At 36.1% G+C, this 21,379-nt stretch overlaps 1 protein-coding gene across 7 annotated transcripts in view; it reads left to right on the forward strand.

The window, feature by feature from the left end:
* The window catches only part of CTNNA3 (catenin alpha 3), a 1,730,823-nt gene that overhangs the window by 2,450 nt on the left and 1,706,994 nt on the right, over nucleotides 1-21,379 (forward strand). The window contains exon 1 of one of the 7 annotated variants that reach the window (XM_041748053.1): nucleotides 18,314-18,393. The exons of the other annotated variants lie outside the window; for them this stretch is intronic. The gene's annotated coding sequence lies outside the window, so the exon portion shown is untranslated. Of the gene's footprint in view, nucleotides 1-18,313; nucleotides 18,394-21,379 lie in introns of those variants that run through there. 7 annotated transcript variants of the gene reach the window in all.

The raw sequence follows: 21,379 nt of genomic DNA on the forward strand, positions 1-21,379 counted from the left end.
AATCAGTAATATAAAGCGAAGGTCACTGTTTGATGGGATCTGAGTAACTGAACAGTTGCCTTTACTTGCAGCAGGACAGAACTGGAAGGGATGAGTTCAAAGAGAAACCAGAAGAAATTTAGTTTAGGCATCAGAAAATTCATTGATTGTATAAGTTTGAGTCACTGATCTACACCACTAAGAAAGCCTATTACAATGTCTTTGAAGATACATGAAATCCAATGATTTGCTTAGAACACACATATATGACAGACAAGATTTCTTTTCTTTTTTCTTTTTGACAGACAAGATTTCAAATTAGCTTTGTTTCTGGGTTTGTGGTTAGCTTATTTAGACAGAATGAAAGCTCAACATATTGAAAATATGATTTGGACATATTGGTTGTGATTTGGACATATTTGGTTGTGATTTGGACATGTGGATTATCAACAGTTAAATTTGAATGGCACATTTGGATGTGCTATTAAAATTTCATTCTCCACTATAAAAAGTGACCTCAGTATTAGCAAAGGACAAATTTGTTCAGTGGAGACACCCAAAATACAGACAGTTTAGACACAGCTTTTTTGTTACCCTCCTATAAATTAGTCTGCATCTTCTTATTTGAGTAAATTATTGGGATTTTATAGTAAAACTTATTTTAATCATAAAAGTAATATGAGCACAGAAATTTGAAGGAACTGTAGGAATTATAGGAATTTTCAAAGCACAGAAAAAAATTACTTGTAATCTCATTGATGTATTCCTTTTAGTCTTTTTTTTCTCTGCATGACTGACTTTAAAATGAATTGCAGGGATCCCTGGGTGGCGCAGCGGTTTGGCGCCTGCCTTTGGCCCAGGGCGCGATCCTGGAGACCCGGGATCGAATCCCACGTCGGGCTCCCGGTGCATGGAGCCTGCTTCTCCCTCTGCCTGTGTCTCTGCCTCTCTCTCTATCTCTCTGTGACTATCATAAAAAAAAAAAAAAATAATAATAATAAAATGAATTGCAGTAATACTGTAGATAAAATTTGGGACCTTGCTTTTACATTTAACATTATACCAAAACATTTTCCATGTATATTTCCTATTTTACATAGATATTATTTTAAATTGTTTAAATTAAACCTTTTTTCCAAGTTAATGGATATAATTTTATTAATTATAATTTAATACCCAAGTGCTGTGGTAAATATTTTTGGGAGTGTATGTATGTATGTATGTATTTATTTTTTAAAAGATTTTATTTATTTATTCATGAGAGACACACAGAGAGAGGCAGAGACACAGGCAAAGGGAGAAGCAGGCTCTCCGCAGGGAACCCGATGTGGGACTCGATCCTGGGGATCCAGGATCAGGCTCTGAGCCAAAGGCAGACGCTCAACTGCTGAGCCACCCAGGCGTCCCCCCCCCCTTTTTTTTTTTTAAGATTTTATTGAGTGTATGTATTTATTTTGAAGATCGTTTCTTTAAGCTTTATTCTTTTTTAAAAAATATTTTATTTGAATATCGTTGACACACCATGATACATGGGTTTTGGGCATATGACAATGATTCTACATCTCTATATGTAACGTTATGCTCACCACAAGTGTAGCTATTTTCACCATACAATGTTGTTGTATCATTGATTATATTCCCTATGCTGTGCCTTTTATTCCCATTACTTATTCATTTCATAACTGGAAGCCTGTGTCTCTCACTCCTGTTTACCTCTCTCTCTTCCTCCAAGCACCTCGCCCCTCCCCCAGCAACCATGTGTTTGTTCTCTGTATGTATAGGTCTGATTCTTTTTTTTTTTTTTTTAAAGATTTTATTTATTTATTTATTCATGAGAGATGCAAAGAGAGAGGCAGAGACACAGGCAGAGGGAGAAGCAGGCTCCCAGTGGGGAGGCTGATGTGAGACTTCATCCCAGGACTTGGTGGGGATCACGACCTGAGCCAAAGGCAGACGCTCAACCGCTGAGCCACCTAGTCGTCTCAGGGTTGTGAATTCTTAAAAAATATATTTTGCTTATATTGAAAATTTTTTAATTGTGAAGTTTTCTTTTTCAGTGATATTTAGAGGAAGACCAAAGCTATGGAAGAATGGGAGTACCCTTTTCTAATTCCTATGAACTTCTGTTGTCATATTTTTATTTTTCCTTTGGGATAGAGAGATTAAGATTTGAGAAGTTGGCGGCTCAATCGTGCCTGAGGAGAAACTATGTGCTTTGTAATGAGGACTTAAAAAAATTGTGTTTACTTAAGGACCATTGGCTCATGGGAATGTTAGTCTAGAGACTCAAAAAGTGTGATTTTCACATTTTTGTTCAGATACTAGATTTTAAGTGACATGGTACTATGGGGTGGAACTCCTGAGTTTAGTCAAGTTGCAGATCTAATGGAAAGTGACAGATAATTGAAACTGCAGAATTTTTGAAAGTGAAAAGGACTATTAGCTATTGCACGTGATTTTCACATGCTTAATTACGGTTTTTAACTGTATTATTGGTGCCTGGGACACAGCCAATTTAATCTGCTACCAATTTAATCACTAACTTCCAGGATTTGAGAAATTATTTTGAGTTCCTATGTGCCAAATCATAAATTAGGTCAACTTTATTTGGCACCCCTACTCCTACCTCTTTTTCCTGTCTTTCTTATCCTAACCAGTGTACTTCTGCTTCAGGTCCCTCCAACAGTGGGGAAATAGATTTGATGACAGCAATGTTTAGTGCAAAGAAAGGTCTTCAAGTAGTGGAACTTGAGCACTTATGCCCTACTTTATATTAGCTGTATTCAAAATATGATCAGCAATTCTCAGTCTGTTACATGAAAGGAGAAAATAAGTTTCTAACAGAATTAAGTCTTCTACACTCTAAGACTTTGTAGCAAGACTTTTTAGATGAAGGAAGCAGTCATTGATTTACATTCTTACAGGCTACTTATATCATTGCAGACCTGGCTTTGCATAGCATTGCTTAAATTACACCATACAGTATTTATCTCCTCAGTCTATGCATATGGGGTAAATAATTGGGATGGAGGTATACAATTAATTAGATAATAAATGAATGACCAGGTCTCAGTTGATGAGGTTTCTGGAGGTGGTATTAATGCAAACTGTCCCCAGGCAGGGTTGGCAAAAGTACTATATTGAGTCTACTCTGGTATTGGCTTTGGAATTAATTAATACACTCATTCTAGATGACTTGTATATCAGACATTATTCTTAATGTTGGGGATAGATACTAATGAATAAAGTAAGGCTTTGACCTCTAATGTGTGTTTGTTTGTGGCTAGTGATGAAGGAATCTTAAAAAAAAAAAAAACAAAAAAACTGCTTTCTCTGTGCTTCTCCAGAAGAGGTATCAGTGTCTGTCTTAGTCCAGGGTTGGGGCTCCTTGGTCATGTTTCCATGGGACTTTGCAAGGTTAACTTGCTTTTCAGTTAGATTCAGCAGTTCTATTTTCCCCATTATGAGATAACAAAGGAATGCTAGTTTTTCAGAATCAAATAACCTGTGATTAGCACTGTTGGTTGCCTATGCAATATCCATACATTACGTTCTTCTTGCTAGTTTACAGAATCCCAATTTAGGTCAAGAATAAGAGGGCATTCCATTTCATTCTTTTCAAATTCATAGTATTTTACATGGATGTAGCATAATTCATTTAGCCGATTTTGTATTGATAGATGTTTGTTGTTTTTAGTAGTTTTAGTTTTTTCGTGTTGCTGTGCTGTGATGGATATCCTTATTCTTGTATCTTGATGTACTTTTTTTTTTAAAGATTTTATTTATTTATACATGATAGACACAGACAGAGAGGCAGAGACACAAACAAAGAGAGAAGCAGGCTCCATGCAGGGAGCCTGCTGGGGGACTTAATCCCAGGACCGCAGGATCACTCCCTGGGCTGAAGGCAGGAACTTAACTGCTGAGCCACCAGGCGTCCCATCTTGATGTATTTTTATGAGTCTATCTTTAGGGTAATCTCATGGAAATAGAATTACTGAGTCTAAAGAAATGCTCATTTTATTTATTTTCAAATTTTTATTTAAATTCTAGTGAGTTAACATATAGTATAATATTGGATTCAGGAGTAGAATTTAGTGATTCATCACTTACATACAATACCCAGTGCTTCATAACAAATGCCCTCCTTAATACCCATCACCTATCTAGCCCATCCCCCAACCCCTTCCTTCCATCAACCCTCAGTTTGTTCTCTATTGTTAAGAGTCTCTTATGGTTTGCTTCCCTCTTTCTCACTCTCTTTTTCCATTCCTATATGTTCATCTATTTTGTTTCATAAATTCCACATATGAATGAAATCATATGATATTTGTCTTTTTCTGACTGACCTCTAGCTCCATCCACGTTGTTGTAAATGGCAAGATTTCATTCTTTTTGATGGCTGAGTAATATTCCATTGTACATATATACCACCTCTTCTTTATCCATTCATCAGTTGATGACACATGGGCTCTTTTCATGTTTGACTATTGTTGATAATGCTGCTATAATCATCAGGGTGCATGTACCCCTTTGAATCTGTATTTTTGTATCCTGTGGGTTAATACCTAGTAGTGTAGTTCTATTTTTAACTTTTTGGGGAAGCTTCATATTCTAGAGTGGCTATGAGAGTTTGAAAATGCTCACTTTAAAATTTAAGAATTACATTTAATTGGAAGTATCAATCAAAGGGTTAAGAGCATGCAAAATTTAGAATTTGACAGATATTGTCATATTTCTATTCAAGAAATTTGTATCAATTTATATTCTCACTAGCTGTATGCTGAGAGCTTATTGTCCCCAAATCTAACCAGCACTGATGATATTCTTTCAAAATTTTCACTTTTGGGGCAGCCCCAGTGGCTCAGCAGTTTAGTGCTGCCTTCAGCCCAGGGCATGATCCTGGAGACCCAGGATCAAGTCCCACATCAGGCTCACTGCATGGAACCTGCTTTTCCCTCTGCCTGAGTCTCTGCCTCTCTCTCTCTCTCTCATGAATAAATAAATAAAATCTTTAAAATTATTTTTTCACTTTTGACAGTCTGATAGGTAAAAATGATATCATGTTCTTTTGATTTGCATTTAATTAATTATGAGTAATGTGTAATTTAAAAATAATTATTAGTCCATTGTATTTTTTTTACATAAATTGCCTTTTTGCATTCTTTGTCCATTTTCTTTCCATAGTAAATTAAGCAAATTAACCTTTTTTTTGTCTGTTTAGTGCATTGTATTTCTCCCCAATTTGTTGTTTGTTTTTTGACTTTTATGTTTTATTTTTAAATAATGCAGAAAATAAAATATTTTTGTTTTCAAAATTTTAAACCTCTTTATGACTTCTGGATTTTGTGTTTTCTTTATTTTTTTATTTTTTAAAAATTATTTAAGATTTTATTTATTTGAGAAAAAGAGAACATGAGCAGTGTGGGGGAGGGAAGGGCAGAGGGAGAGGGGCTTAGCAGGGAGTCTGACCTGGGGTTTGATCCTTGGACCTGAGGATGTGATCTAAGCCCAAGGCAGATGCTTAACTGATTGAGCCACCCAGGGGCCCCTTTTGTGTTTCCTTTAAATGACTTTTTGCTTTAACTAGTATGCATAAATGTATTACAGATAATTTCCCTTATATTTTCTTTCAGAATTTTAGTCTTTGCTACATCTGGAGTTGGTTTTGAGCAAAGGAGTGAGGCTAGGAGTCAGTTTTATGTTAAGTTTTCATCCAAATGTTTATTCATTTGATCCAATATGATTTAAGAATAACTCTTTTCCCTGCTAATTTAATACCATCTTTATCATAAGCTAAATTTATAATTAGAGTCTGTTTTCCAACCTTCTTTTCTGTTACAGTAATATTTGTATCTAATTTTTATCTAATTCTTATTTTTTTGTAAAAGATTTTATTTGTCAGAGAGAGAGATTGAGAGAAAGAGAGAGAAAGAGAGTGTGCATGAGCACACAAGCAGAGGGAGTGCAGGTAAAGGGAGAAGCAGGATCCTCACCAAGCAAGGAGCTTGATGTGGGACTCAATCCCAGGACCTTGGGATCATGACCTGAACTGAAGGCAGATGCTTAACCGACTGAGACACCTAGACATCCCCAGTCCTTACTTTTTAAATAATTTCACTTCATGACATGTTTTAATACCTGGAAGGATTAATTCTCTCTTACTTTCCACCCCCGCCCCCAAGATTTTCCTAGATATGATCACATAATGTTCATTTCTAGATGAATTTTAGTGTAACGTTTTATCTGGTGGTTGGACACAGCTGACATTCAGATGGTCTTTTGAGACCCAGATCCTAGGCTGGTTATTTTGGATTTGCCTCTTTGACCAGATGTGTTCAGGCCAGAACTGTACCACCATCCAGCTTGTATGCTTAAAAAAAATCTTATAAAAATATTCTTTTAAACTGAATTAGTTAAATTTACACATTTATTTTTAGTTTTAACAAAGAGTGCCTTAGCTACAGTTCTTTACTGCAGCCAAGAGTCTACAGAGTTTCATAAATGATATTAGATAGTTCGTGGATTCTCTAGGAGACCCAGAGACACAGCCAAAGATGAAGCAACAGGGAAATTGTCCAACTGTACCTGAGATACAGTCCTGCAGATGTGCTAGCTTCCACCATTCTGGATTCTTGGTCTCGGCACCAGAAGCCCCACCACAACTTTCCCAGGAGTTGTCTGATGCCTGTGGCCTTTTAAAATCTCACCCAAGCTGTATTTGGTTTTTGAAATCTAGAGGAGGAAAGCTGGGCCAGAGCTGGAAGGGATGTTAGCAAACCTATAGCATCTGCCATAGAGGATTGTGCAACGAAAGTAAATCTTCCTCCTGCCCTGACCCCAAAAACTGCTATTAGTTTCTGCTGCAAATTAAAACAAAGGTTAATGTATCATTATATATCAGTACATATACATTCACTCTTTATCATAGCTGCCACTTGGTTGAATTTAACCAATTTATTGCCCTGTGCTATGCTGGAATATTTTAATGTTATTTCTGTTTATCAGTTGAAGACTGTTATTGCCTAGTAAGGCCATACAAAGGGTTAAAATATGAAGTACTTTTGTATCCCTTCTCATCACTACTAGTAGCCTTCCTCTACTTGGCCTCTTGTCTGGGACCTTCCTTAGACCCAGCAATTAAAAGATAAGCAGTTGGCACAAAAGGCGCCTTCTAAGACTCAGTTGTAGGCTAAGCTCTGGTTGGGACCTGAGCCATGCTGTTGGTTAAATATTTTTAGTATCTTCTCACTGATAGGCAAATGATGTCCAATTGGATTTTGTATATTTCTAAGGCTTTTCCTGACCCTCTGTCAGGAAATATGTGACAACTTATTTAGTCCCTAATTGACGCACATTTTTAGGTTGTTTCTAGCTTTTTGGTTACCACAAACAATGCTGCAGTCCTTGACATGCATCTTTATACACATGTTGAGATTTCCAAAAGTGGCATTGCTTTATCTAAGAATTACTTTGTGCATATAAAATTTTATGCATATCAGTGTGCCTTCAAGAGAGGTTTTACTGATATATACTCAGAACAACAGTTAATGAGGCAGCTTATATTTCTTTATCTTGTGAAAGATTTCATAAGAGATTTTAAAAATGTTTTAATGAAACTAATTTACCCTCTTTAGTAATGATATAAGAAAAAAGAAAAGAAAATTAAATCACATTTGTATGAGTGGCTCTTAATGAAACTATACCAAGATATCATTAGATCATTGTTCTCTTCTAATTAATAAAATTTTGATACTGTGTTAAAATTTTCTGGGGACCAATATCAAATTTACTGGTTTTAATTTTTAGAATCTACCTTTCTGATATAGTTCTCAACACCGTGATTACTCAAAGATGCAAACAATAATTCTTTGATGATATATGCAAAATTTTCACTGCTCTGTAATATAGTGGTTCTTAACCCAGGGTCCTTTTTACTCCCCGGGGGACATTTGGCAATGTCTGGAGACATTTTTGGTTATCACAAGTGGGAGGCTGGTACTAATGGCATTTAGTGGGTAGAGGCCAGGGATGCTGTTAAACATCCTACAACACACAGGACAGCCTCCCCAACAAAGAATTATCCAGCCCAAAATGTCATTAGTGCTGAGAGTGAGAACCCTACTGGGATAGATGACACCTGGAAATGAACATTGATCTAAACAGTTACACAGTCCTTCATTGTCTTTTGTCTTGTTTATCAATTTATTCTCAAGACTGTTGGCACAATCTTTCTGTTGTAAAGAGCATTTTCCTTGGTAGACAGGATGAAAGCAAATGCAAAATACTGTGATTTTCCTTTCTCTCTGTTATTTGTCAATATCATGACAAATGGGCATTGTACCTTTCTCATCGTTCTTTCTCAAGTACAGCCTAAAGGTTTTGTATTGTTTTGAAAAAATTTTTTAAAGGATTTTATTTATTCATAGAGACACAGAGAAAGAGGGGCAGAGACCCAGGCAGAGGGAGAAGCAGGCTCCATACAGGAAGCCTGACATGGGACTCAATCCCAGGTCTCCAGGATCACACCGCAGGGCTGCAAGCGGCTCTAAACCACTGCGCCACTGGGGCTACCCCTGTTTTGAATATTTTTCATGTCTCTTCTCATCCTAGGTTTAGTCCACTTTGTAAATAAACCAATACCATACTGATGTTCATTCTTATCTTTACTTTCTTCCTTCTTCTCTTATATGTTCTTTAAAAAATCTCAGCTCTTCAGAAAGCTCTTTCTATACCACACTGAGTTATATTTATGTATGTTCTTTCCTGTATTTTCGTCATATAATTGCAGTAGTGGGCTTTATTTTTTGAGCTATCTTTCATCGTAGAATCTCTGACTGGAACATCCTTACATTTTCTCTGAACTGCTAAACAATCTAAGATACTTGTCTTATTTGCTTTGTGTTTTCTTCCTTGGCTCTAATGAACTCTAAGGTGATATGTTCAGTTTTCCCCAAGGTTCCTGTCACTTTCACTTCACTAACATATTTCTCTTTGTTGGTAAGAATTAAGTCTAGGGCAGCAGTTCCATTCCTTGCTTCTTTTGCTCTTTGAATGATCAAGTTCTCTCTTGCTTATAGAGAGGCAGCAGATGAAGGAGAGGAGTGATTTCTCCAATTGTGATTTTTTAAAATTAATTTATTGTCTTTTTGGTTTTGCTGATTTTTAAAAGTTTTAAATCTTTGCTAGGTCTCTTTTTATTTGACCTCTCACTTGAGTCAGTTTTCTTTTCATTTTATTTTGTCTCTACATCACTTCTGTTCTAGAATTTATGTGTTTGGGTATTTCACTGAGAGCACAGTGTAGATATATTCTAAATTTTGTTTTAAGGATAATTTCCCTTGGTATCTTTTATTTTTTTAAATTAATTAATTAATTAATTAATTAATTTATGAGAGACACAGGGAGAGAGGCAGAGACACAGGCAGAAGGAAGAGCAGGCTCCATGCAGGGAGCCTGATGCAGGACTCAATCCTGGGTCTCCAGGATCACACCCTGGGCCAAAGGTGGCGCTAAACTGCTGAACCACCCTGGCTGCCCTTCCTTGGTATCTTTAAGACATTGTCTTACTCCTATGTTATATACTCTTTTAATTTTGGATTTTTTTCCTGTCTGCTTATTTTTGAAAGATGAGATTTATTTGGTGTTTGTCATAAGGGAGATATGTATATCTTCTTCGAGCTTCATCACTATCAACTTTGAATTACAGAATTTCTCACTTAAATTTTAAATCTCGTCTTTCTTAAATCTCCGTACATTTCCGGGCTACAGGAGGTACATATCCACTGGGCAACTCCTATTATTTGGTCCTCTATTTGGAGGTGAATTTAACCCTAGATAATTTAAAGCAATTAAATTAGATTCATTTAGACTCCTTTTTCTAAAAGAGATGCATAAAACCTCATCTCTAGAATATCCTTCTGCCATTGTTTTTCTTGTGTCTTTGCCCCTCCTGTTGGGGCTGTCATATCTCAGGGCAACATATGTCATTCTTCCTTTGTCTCCTTGTATCCCATATTGCATTTCTGGGAACTAAGATCTTCCAGCAGAGTGTATTTAGAGATGTATTGCTGGGAGGTAACCAGGAATCACATTTGGCTAACTAAAAATCAGCTCCTGTGCAGTAATGGGGTCAAGAACTGTTTTTTTTTTTCGGTTGGCTCTGTCAACCTCAGTTCTCTGATAGGATGTCAGGATGTGAGCTTCTGGTTCTGTGGCTGCTTTAAATTGAGGTACAAGAGAGTTTTAGTTGCCCCTCCCCACAATTTGTCCCATTCATGAAATATGGAAATTAGAGTGACCAGATTTAGCAAAATACAAGACACACAGATTTGAATTTCAGGTAAACAAGCAGTATTTTTTTAAAGTATAAATATGTCTCAAATATTGCATACTTATGCTGGAAAACCATTCATTGTTTATCTGAAATTCAAAGTTAACTGGGAATTTTGTATTTTTATTCAGCAACCATAAGGTTCCTCCAGTGTTTGCAGATCATTATGAGATATTTATCCTTTTGTGTCTAAGGTACTGGTGTAAGAATGTCTTTTTCTGGTTTGATAAAGTTGTCCTTTCCAGTCTTCCTTCACCTGCAGGGCTGGTCAAAACTGGAGGACTGGAGAAATTTGTAAAGAGTCCAGGGGCCTTCAGAGAGGAAAAGAATGAAGACCTGGACTTCTTTCTTTTATAGTGTATTCATTATAGAAACTTCTTAATGGGTTGAGCTGGTCCTGGATAAGAAAGGACTTGGTAAGAAAGAACATTAGAGAGCTTACACTAAGAATGCTTTTTGTGGCCTGCATGACCTGGTGGGAGAGGCTGTTTGGGCTTGTGGGTGATGAAGCAGAAGGAGGCCTTCCTGACTCAACCACTGTTTGGCAAATTGAAGGTCTAAGCATGGATGTCATTCCATACCTCTGAGAGAGCAGGCTGGTTCTTTCTTGAAGAATCACTGTGGCCAATGTTAGTAATGGTAGCAGCAAAGGCAAGAATGCAGCAGGCGAAAAGGTCACACTGGACTTCAGGGGATCAATTTTCGTCAGTGAAGTGTGTGCTGGAAGCAGAACGCTAGCAGCTTTCAACAGGGCCCATCTGTATTCTAATCATATTCTCTAGTTTTCTGTCTCTGAGATATGGGGGTCAAGAGACTCCTGGAGTTCTTGAACAATTTGAGGGATTAGAGAGATACTGGATTCCCTGTCAGTCTGGCAATTGGGAAGTAGTTTTAGTTTGTATTTTTCCACTTGCCCTTCTGTATTTTTGTTGTTGCCATGGGAAGAACATGCTCCTGGTAGCCTACTTGTCCAGGGAGGACGAGAAACATGTAGAACAGATTTTGATTCCAAAACTGGATCTTGGAGTAAGCCCAGCCAGGCCCGTCATGGATTAGCCAACCTAACCACCAGCCAACCTAAAAATGCACAAGAGAGAATAAATGTTGTTTTGTGCCACTGAGCTGTAGGGTATTTTGTCATGTGGTATTAATATGGAAATTGCAACTCATAGATCATTAAACAAAAATGGTTTAGTGAAAGATTTTATAAAGAATTCTTAAAAAGTTAATAAGGAAAAGAACAATAGAGAAATAGGTTAATGATAAGGGAAAAAGTAATTCAGAGAAGAGAATATTGGAATGACCAGTAAATAAATGAAAAGGTATTTAGCTTGTTTCACTAGTTACTAGGTAAATACAGATTAAAATAATGATGGGGCACCTTATACTTATTATATTGGTAGAAATTAATGTATGGTAATCACCTGGTATCTGTAAAGATGTGAAGAAGATGGAACTTTCATATACAGATGGTGGAATGTTTATGGATACAAAGAGACACATATTAAGCAGGGAGAGGGTATTTTCTTTTTTTTTAATTTTTATTTATTTATGATAGTCATACAGAGAAAGACAGAGAGAGAGGCAGAGACACAGGCAGAGGGAGAAGCAGGCTCCATGCACCGGGAGCCCGACGTGGGATTCGATCCTGGGTCTCTAGGATCACGCCCTGGGCCGAAGGCAGGCGCTAAACCGCTGTGCCTCCCAGAGATCCCCGGGAGAGGGTATTTTCAAAGACTATTACTGGCAAATGAATTTTCTATAGAATATATAGGGAATTCTTAGAAATCAGTGAGGAAAAACAGGCAGCCTGTGAGAAAAAGGGGTAAAAAGTACTGGTAAGCAGTTCACAGAAGGGATACTTGAATGGCTGGCTCGTCAGCCCAAAACAGATCACCAGTGACATTGGTAATCAAAAATGCAGTTAAGTTAAAACAACAATCAGATCCACTTTTGTACTTCTTGTGTTGGCAGGAGTTGAAATGTCATACAATATCTTGTTCTGGGGACGAGATGGGAACACGTGAACCAACATATTCTGCTGGTGGTGTTGTTTTGAAAGACCAATTTGGTAATATTTGTTGAAATTAAATGCTCAAATGCATTCTGACCCAGAAATTCTACTTTGAATTGTATTAGTCTGCTAGGGCTGCCATAACAAAGTATCAAAGACTGGTTAAACAATAGAAATTTATTTTTTTGTAGTCTAAAGGCTAAAGGTCCAAGGTCAAGGTGTTGGCGAGTTTGGGGTCTCTCTACTTGGCTTATCAATGGCTATCTTCTTGCAATAACATGATTATCCCCCTTTGGGTGTCTGTCCTAATCTCTTTTTATAAGGGCACCAATCCTATTGGATTAGGCCCCACCCCAGTGGCCTCATATTAACTTAATCACATCTTCTAAGGCTCTAGTTCTAGATACAGTCATACTCTAAAGAATAGAGAGTCAGAATTACAGACATGAATTTTGGGGAGGATGAACTTCAGCCCATAATAGAGTGTATGCATTAGAGGGACTCTTGCATATCTATACAAAGAAGCATGTATGAGAATGTCTATTATAGTGTTATTTACCATAACAAAGAGTTGGATAGTACCTGAATGTTCTTGAATAGAGATATGGACAGATAAATACGCTATAAATACATCTGATAGAATTCTACACGTGGAAAATAAAGTAAATCAATTATATGAATTGGGAACTAATTTTTCTCAAATAACAAGGAGTCTGTAGGTTCAGAGCTGATGACGGACCTGAGCTCTTTCTGTACTTTTGCTCTGTCATCTTTCCTTCTTAGCTTTGCATCATATCCAGGCATCATATCAGAGACAGAAGGAGGGGAGAAGGGTCATAGCAACATTATCTGATTTCCTTTTTATAGGGAAAGAAAAAGCTTTGCCAGAAGACATCTCAGCAGAGGTCTATCTGCTATACCTTGTTGGCATGCTATTCTCACATGCCATTCTGAGATGCAGAGAAGTCTGGGAAATCTAATGTTCTGCTTCCAAAGCTATGAAAGGCAAGGGAGACTTATGTTGCTTGTGCAAACGTGTGGTGTTTAACACATATATGTAGTTCAACATGATAGACCATGAAAGCATAATGTTGGGACAGGAAGAGACAGAGACACAGACACAGACAGACAGAAACATAAAAACAGAGAGGGGGAGAGAGAGAGACAGAAACAGAGAGAGAGAGCAATGAAAAGAGAGAGAGAGATGTAGAGAGAGGAAGTCCAACACTGAAAATTTGAGAGTCCATACACACATAAAGCTATATATCATTGTAAACATGTACATCAGAAGAGTTATAGAAAGTTGATTAGGAAGGTAACCATTAACTATTACACAGTGGATACCTGTAGGAAGGGAGGAGGGGAATGGAACTGAAGCAAGGGATGTAGAATATGACTACAAAAAATAAAATAAAACAGGCTTTTCATAGACTAGTTCCATCAGTTGAACTTTATCTGTGGAGCATGATTAATTGTGTCAACCTAATTCTGTGGTTGTAAGATCCAGGAGAAAGAAGGCTGGGATGGTTTGGGACATGAATGTGTGAGTTACTCAGACTGTTGGGCATGGTTATTAATATTTAGAGTTGCAGAAATGTGAATCACTATGCTTATGATGGAGTTTAATTATTTTACCCTCCTCTGTGATAAGCCTTATTCTTTTCAGTACAATTGGAGGCCTGATAGGAATGTTGGTATCGTTTAAGCTTAGTGAATATAGCAGGTGTTCTTTGGACAATTTAGGGATATTATGAGTCTTGCAAAATTGATTGTCTTTGTACATATATTTCTTTTGCTCTACAATGCAAAATTAGTATATTTGACTTTTAGAGAGCCAGTGGGGGACATGAGTAAAATAAACATGTCCTCTTGGTAGTGAAATCCATCATTCTCTAGTTTTCTGTTATTATCTTTGGAAGCAGAGTGGGAGAAAGGATTTCCTTCCCCTTGCTCTAATGCAGCCTCAGCCAGTGATGCTGTCTGCTTTGGAATGAAGTGTCCTGGCCCAATTCCATAAGTCTTACATGGGAACAAGACACTAGAGGTTTCTATTTTTTACTTATTGTTGTTCTTTTGCTTTTAGTTCAGTATTCTGTCCTTTCACCATCCCGTGTCTAATTCTCTAAATAGATCCTTTATTAATATGTGTTAATGTACTCTTCTTTTTTCTTTATTTAGAATTTGTTACAACTTTGGAAGCAGAGCTTAAGCTCTTCCATTTTGGAATATGTTTCCTTACTACCTAATTATAAATTACCATCATGGACGGGGTAGATGACTTCCCTTGGTGAAATGGATTCAATTTGCTAAATAAAAATGCGTAGACTTAATGATTCTTCATCCATTTTGACATCAGATAGCAATTTGTTTGCTATCTCTCACAGCAGCCTTCTAAGACTCAATGGCATTTTGCTTTGGAAAAGTAAAATTCCACAAAAAGGGAAGTATCTTCCACATAATAACAATAATCAGTGATTATTTAACACTGTGCATAGCACTCCATTAGATTCTGTGACTAATTAAAAAAACGATTTTATTTATTTATTCATGAGAGACACACACAGAGAGAGAGAGGCAGAGACACAGGCAGAGGGAGAGGCAGGCTCCCTGTGAGAAGCCTGATGCAAGACTCGATCCCAGGACCCTGAGATCATGACCTGAGCCGAAGGCAGACGCTCAACCACTGAGCCACCCAGGTGTCCCTGTGGCTAATTTTTATAAGCAGTTCTTCATAGCAACGTTGTAGGTCTCATTTCACGACATGGGAAAAACAGAATAAAAGTGATCAACATAGACATCAGCAAGCAAAGTAGACCTTGAATTTGAACCCGGTTTTCTCATGTTTCTGCTTGTTCTTTTCATTTCTCACCTTCTCTTCCTATTCCTAATGGGCACTTGTTTTGCAAAGTACTATCCTTGGCTGCCTTATCTTCCTCTTCTCTGAACCTTGGAAGAACTCATTTAGTCTCATGGTTTAGGGCATAACATGGATGCATAGTTACCATATCTCTTTTTCTAAGCTTAATATTTCTCCTGGGCTTCAAGATTCTGCATTTCAGGTGCCCATTCGATATTACCCATTTTTGCACATGCCACTTAGACCTCAGACTCATCCTACCTAATGTGTGTCGGAGTCAGAGCTTTCTCATTGGTGTGAATATTATCTGTTATGAGCCCACTGCAGTAGTTTAGGGAATCAGTAAGTAGCTTTCAATATAAAATGAAATATATTAAAAAAACCCACAGAAAATAAAATATATAAAAAGTGTATTGAAAATTCAAATAGAACATAAAATGTATGGAGGCATTTTTGCTAAAAGTAAAAAGGATTATTTAAAATAGTATCTATTCACTAGTTATTCAATGTCCCCCTGCTGCATGCATTGTTGCTGAAAAATTTTTTTTAGCCACAAATAGAATTGCGGCTAACAAGGCCTTTAGATGTAGGTTCCTAAGGCACTCAGGGAAACCAAAAATTGCTGATTGAAGCATACTTCAGGAGAGCCTGTGTCAGGAACCAAACTGACAGTTGGAAAGTAAAGTGATTAGATGAAATTAGGTAGTTAGATGAAAACAAAATTAGGTAGTTAGATGTCCGTTATCTGTATATTCTAAAATTGGATGTTTTTAGATTGGCAAAAATGACAAGTAAATTACTTGCAAAACTGACTTTTCAGTTTTCTTATGGAGGCATAGCTTATAAGTTAATTTGAGAAGTAATTCTAAGTATCTCTTTTATATTATAGGGAATGTATCAGTTCAGAAAATTAAAGATACAAAATTTCTTGGAAGAACCCATAGAAGTTGAAGAGATGTTATACTTTATTTCCAAGTATAAAAGATGATTTTTACATGGCTACCATTAGTTATTATATGAGGAAAGAAACTGCCCCATTCAGTTACTAAAAATGATTTTATAGAGTAAGGAACTCAGCAGTTGCTTTCATTATCAGAAACAGAATTTTCTTTTAAAGGAAAAGAAACTATAATTTCCTATTTTGAATGACAATTGAGGAAGAGAATGATTATTTCTTTTTTCTTTGTAAAATTTAATACTTGGGCATAAAGCATGTATCATTAGTGGTAAGTCCAGGAGCATGAAAAGAGAGATCACTCTTTGAGCCTTTAGATCTGTTTTATTTTTACCAAGTTAACTTAGTAAACTTAATGTTTGTGACAATAGCTTAAGAGAAGCATAGAAAATTTTTATCTTCAGTCAAGATAAATTTGTGGTAGTTAATGATTTTGGCTATTTAGATTATAAAATCTTTATTTTTAGAGTAAATCAGGCAAATCAATGTTCATGCTATTCCAAATTGAATTTGTAAAAAAGAATTTGTAGCTTGCATGAACACATTGTTAGTCATAACATTGTATGCTCATGAGAAATATAATAATGTTGTGATAACAGGAACCCTGTCTTCTAAAGTTAGCCTGTGGCTCCTAATATATAATGGACAAATAGCAAATACCAAACAAAGCATTTAGAAAATATTAAACAGTTTACAACTGTATATGTAAATTTGAAGAGAAATTATTTTGTATTATAGTGTAGTTTTATTTTCTTTGGCATTTGTTTTAGATTTTCTAAAGGGACTTGGAATCTTTATGTAAAACTTTGTTTCTTTGCTTGCTTCCTCCCCCCCCAAAAAAAAATCTAGGATTGTGGAAGTCATTTTGATCATTGAACCAAATTCTGCTACTTCTTAGCCTTTCTTTCACTACCATTTGGATGGTAGTGAGCTGGGAGAGGAAGAAATAATGGTAGACTTTGTCAGAGATGAGAAGTACTAAACATTAACATAGGCTATGTGAAAATTAAGAATAAAATGGGATATTTCTAAACACATTTAATAAGGAAAGTTGAGATGGTGTGTCCCAGTTTGTAGTTCAAGTATAAAAATAAATGTCATTGGAGGCAATATTGTGGACTTTCTGAATCAAGTGATACCCTCTGCTGGCTAAATTAGGGATTGCGTTTAAAAATGAGTAGCCCTTTTTTTTTTTCCTAATAGGAATGATTGCTATAAAAAAGGATTGAGCAATGCAGAGTGTTGTAAAATAATATAGAAAAAATTATGTACGTGAAGAGTGAAGCCAGTGTACCCCTTAAATAAATATTTTCTGAAGTGAAACTAATATGGAAATAGCCATTATTGAAATTTCCTAATCTTTTGATCTACTTTTTTTTTTTTTTAAGATTTTATTTATTTGAGAGAGTGTTAGCTAGTGTGAGAACACGTGCAGGGGGAGGGGCAGAAGAAGAGGGAGAGAGAAACAGATTCCCTGCTGAGCAAGAGTGCAGGGCAGGGCTGGATCCCAGAAACCTGGGAGCATGACTTGAGCCAAAGGCAGTCACTTAACTGACTGAGCCACCCAGGTGCCCCTTTTAATCTATTTTTTAACCACAGAAGTAGACCATAAGAAAGGAACACAGCAGGGGGCAAACTACTGGGCTTTCCTACCCCTATTTCTGGTAGTAACTCTGACATTTAATTTACTTTCATCAGTTAAATTACTTTGCAAGAGTGATTGGCAAAAATATGAATCAGAACTACTTTTCTCCAGGTACCCTGACTTAATTTCTGCTTAAAATAATTGAAATATTCTTAAGTCATTTAGAAGTTTGATAAGTTCCAGGAGGTATCATATAGCATGTCTGTTTCACATTTTTTCTTTCAAATAAAAAATTTAAAGCTGCTTTGGAATTTACAATATTTTGGGAACGTAATGCACACAAAAGTTATGTTTAAAAGCTTATACTGGACAATATATCATTATTTCATTGCAGATTTGAAAAATATAATTTTAAGTCTGATTCTGCTGTTTGATGTCGGTCTTCATTAGTGTATTGCTTTAAGAGCACCCATCCCCCCTTTCTGCTTGAGCCACTGTGTCCTGTCAGTCATCCTGAAATACACTAGGGTGCTTGTCAGGCTCTTTGCTTACAGATGCATCATAAGCCAAATTGTGAGCTGTAATAGTGGCACTGAATTTCTAAGTACAAGAAATTGCTTAGACAATTGACTTAGTATCTGTGTATGGGCAATACTCTGTCCTGCATTAGGTGAGTGAAGTGTCAAACTTTTTAAGATCAAATTTTGCTGTGTAAGGCAAATCCTATAATAATAGATTATCTGTTGCTTGGTTAGATAACTTTGGGGGAAATAAAAGGACATTATTTCTATAAAATGGAATGAATAGAAGCTACTCTGCTATGCATTTATTGCTTTTATAACTAATTTTTCTCATAATAACACTAAACTCTAAACTACTTTATGAAAGCTCCAATTTTATAAATGCCTACTTTTTCAAATAGATTAGGAGGCATTTCAGATTTAGATAAAAATATGATTCTTTTAGACGTTTTTTCTTTCACAACAACTCAGGCGGACTCAATTGAGCAGAGGCTCAGTTCTGCTATTTGGAGTGTTTATTAGTGATTTTAAAAATAGCGCTAAAATGAATGCTCATGTGCCAATGCCCAAAATATAGTAGTGTTACATCAGAGCACTTAAAAATTCTTGCTGTGTAACTGAGCTATTACTATTTGAGTAACCATATATGCAAGGAACTGGAAGCTTTACATTCTTTACACATTAAAGTTGTGTAGCAAGCAGTTTCTTTATTTGTGCAAACAATTTAATTTCTGTCATGGGCCTCTAAACTTAACTTGCGCATGGATGTTTTTCCTGTATTTTTTTGTATGTAGCCTTTAATATCTTCAAACAACATTGATAAAAGCAAAAAGGAAGGAACTTGGATTTTGATAGTTCCATGTTCAATATGGTAGAGAGTAGTTGAGAGGCAGCAAGGAGTTAAGTTTTAAGGCTTTATCTAATGTAAACAAGAAAAGATTGCTTTTGCAGATACATGGAATGATGATTTATTTATTCCTTCTTCTAGAAAGGATTTAAGGTGACTTATAAGGCTATATGAAACTCAAGATAGCACAAATTAAAAGTGGAGTGAAAGAAGAAAGGAAAACAAGCATAAGAATGTAAAACAGAGTCAAGAATAAGGCAAAAAACCGCAGTAGTTTTGACTATGGTTTTATGACACTTGTGTATTACTGATTGATTGGAGAGAAAATTCAGGGTTACGGAAATCTTATGCGGGTATTTCATGCAAACCAGAGGTCTTCCTTACTGCAGGTGGCAGTTCAGAGTGAGCAGAGTATGTTGGACAGTGAATATTAAATACGCTTTAAATGTCACTGTGTTTTGGTGGGAAAAAAAAAAGTGGAGAACTGCTGCCCTTTTAACCCACACACTGATTTATGTGGGCCTAAGTATGGCTCCAAGTTTCTAGGAGCAGAAAAAGATTCGGTCTGTCACTCAATTCAGGAGAAAGATTCAAGAGGCTTACGTTTTTAGAAACACCAAGAATTTATCTAAATAAGGTAAAATATTTACATATTAAAATAGACATGATCAAGCCAATGTTTAAAGTAAAATATATTTGGCAATTTTGTGTGAGTCTATGAATCTTGTCCTAGTATTTTTTTAATAGATTGTTTTAAATGAGATTAGCTAGTTTCATTCCTTTCACTCTTCCAATTTAGTGATGAATTTAACCTGAATTTCAACTTAGGTCAAAATTAACTGAATCAATCTAACTGGGAAATAAGTTTTTGATTAGGAGGAAGAAGTTCAGAGACAGAACTTCTTAATGTTATTTGATCTTTAAATACTCAAAATACAAAATACAACTCAAAATACAAATACTCAAAATATAGTTGGAGACCTTGGGCTCCGTACTGCACACCATATTAAACCCAGCTTGTATAAGTGAACAAGCTTGCAAACTCATTGCTATTACCTAGCAGTACTGAAAAAGAACATAAATGTAGTAATTAAAATTTTGAAAAAAAAAAAAATTTTGCTAAGTATCTTTACTGATATCGTCATAAATTAACATGTTGAGTCAGGGACAATCATTTCGCTCTTTTTTAAAAAAAATTCTGTTGTTAAAAAATAAGGTAAATAAATGATAATTTTTTAAGGCACAGTGAAAAAACAAAGAAAATACTCAAAGCTTTTGTTTTTGTAGTTTTGTACTATAAACATATATGCTAGTTTGAGGTAGTTATTTCAAGAAAAAATTATAAATCGTACACATACCACATCAGGTACACAGGATGACATTGAGGACAAATGGACAATAAACAGGCTTGCAGGCTATGAAGCAAATATTATTAGGAAGTTAAAGAGGGTCAGGGCATCTCGATGGCTCAGTCAGTCAAGTGGCCAACTCTTGGTTTTGGCTTAGGTCATCGTCTCAGTGTTGTGAGATTGAGCCTTGCGTCAGGCTCCAAGCTCAGCATGTAGTCTACTTGAGATTCTCTCTCCCTCTCCCTCTGCCTCTTCTGCTTCTCTTTCTCTCTCAAATAAATAAATAAAAAGTGTTAAAAAGAAAAGAAGTTAAAGAGGTTAGGCATTAAATAAACTGAGTAATGTACCAGAGAAGTTGAGAATGTCCTGTAAGTATAATCATGTGACTTATTTTGTCTGATTCGTTCACTTAGCATAATGCCTTTGAGAGATATACATGTTGTTGCCTTTATCAGTAGTTTGCTTTTTCCTTGCATGCAATGTGATGGTATGATTGCATTACAAAGTTGTTTTGTCATTTGTTGATGGAAATTTGAGGTTTTAAGTTTTTGACTATTATGAATAAGGCTATCATGAATATTTGTGAATAGACCTCTAAGTGGGCATATGTTTTCATTTTTTCTTGGGGAAATATCTAAATAATGTAATTGCTAGATCATAGAGTGGGTATATGTTTAACTTTGTAGGAAACTACCACTTTTTGTTTTCACTAGCAATGTGTGGGATTTCAAGTTGCTTCTCATCTTTACTAGCTTGGGTATTGATAGTCTTTTTAATTTAACCCAATTAAAAAATATTTTATTTATTTATTTGAGAGAGAGAGAGGAGAACACAAGTGGGTGAAGGGGCAGAGGAGGAAGGAGAAGCATACTCTCTACTGAGCAGGGAGCTTGTTGCAGGGCTGGATCCCAGGACCTGGGATAAGGACCTGAGCTGAAG

Source organism: Vulpes lagopus, chromosome 3, assembly GCF_018345385.1.
Source record: "Vulpes lagopus strain Blue_001 chromosome 3, ASM1834538v1, whole genome shotgun sequence".
Classification (NCBI taxonomy): Eukaryota; Metazoa; Chordata; class Mammalia; order Carnivora; family Canidae; genus Vulpes; species Vulpes lagopus.